We start from the raw sequence: 1,324 nt of genomic DNA on the forward strand, positions 1-1,324 counted from the left end.
TTTTTTTTACATCTGTTCGTCTGATATGTGCTTTATTGACTTCACCATCGTCATCTTGTTTGCTCTGAACCAGATCCAAAGTACTTGTGTCCTTCAGTTTTTGCAGAATCACATTACTTCACTGTCATAAGACACAGCTCAAATAAATGTAATAAAGCTGACAGACAGTGCAAACAAATAGCCAAAGTGAGGTAAAGCAATATGTACACTTGCAGATCCACTATACACTGTACAGCAGTGGTGTCCAATCCTGCTCCTGGAGGCCCACTGTCTTACAGAGTTTAGCTCATACACCAGTAAAACACACCTTAACCAGCAAACCAAGCTCTTACTAAGCATACTAGAAACTTCCAGGCAGGTGTGTTGAGGCAAGTTGGAGCTAAACTCTGCACACAGTGGCCCTCCAGGACTGATTTTGGACACCCCTGCTGTACACCATACATTTAAAACGCACCTGCCTCTTCAAACTCAACTGCATTTAAAATAAAACTATTTTCATTATTATTATTATTATTTAAATTGTTTGTTTCCTTAGGAGAAAATGCCTCCTCAAAAAATTGGACGACAAAAGAATCCATAGTACAAAAATAAATAAACAGAAATATTACATCAAAAAGTGTATAAAGCACTTCTGAAGCAATAGCAGAGGGTAAAGTTACAGAAATATACAGTACAAAGACTGGAGAAATTTATTTTTTGTACTAATTTTTCTGTTATTTTCAGGAGCTACTGAGACAGTGATACAAATATACCAGTTGATCGTGATTGATGAGTTGGCGACCACTGCACTAAAGCATGCGGTGGGTTTGGAGGGGGGTAATAGAGGATGAATGGGGAAATTCATGTGAGAGGAGGCAATGCCTCCATCGCTGGATATGACTGGATATGACTGGGCATGATTGGTTATGATTGGTTCATGCAATAAATTGATGACTGGTGATCCGAAAATAAGTTTACTATAAAAAAGAATAGTTGACCATCAGTTCACAAATAAAACATTTTGTTTAAATTGTTTCTGCCTTGAGTAATTCTTTTTGAATAAATGTTGAAAAAAATGAAAAAATTGATGAGATTTATACATTTTTTAATAAACAGAACATTAGGTACATTGTTAAAGGGGTCATATGATGTGCTAAAAATAACATTATTTTGTGTATTTGGTGTAATGCAATGTGTTTATGCGGTTTAAGGTTAAAAAAACACATTATTTTCCACATAATGTACATTATTGTTTCTCCTCTATGCCCCGCCTTTCTGAAACGCATCGATTTTTACAAAGCTCATCGGTCTGAAAAGCGAGGTGTGCTCTAATTGGCCAGCTATC

Source organism: Sinocyclocheilus rhinocerous, unplaced genomic scaffold (assembly GCF_001515625.1).
Source record: "Sinocyclocheilus rhinocerous isolate Xijiao unplaced genomic scaffold, SAMN03320098_v1.1 scaffold2521, whole genome shotgun sequence".
Classification (NCBI taxonomy): domain Eukaryota; kingdom Metazoa; phylum Chordata; class Actinopteri; order Cypriniformes; family Cyprinidae; genus Sinocyclocheilus; species Sinocyclocheilus rhinocerous.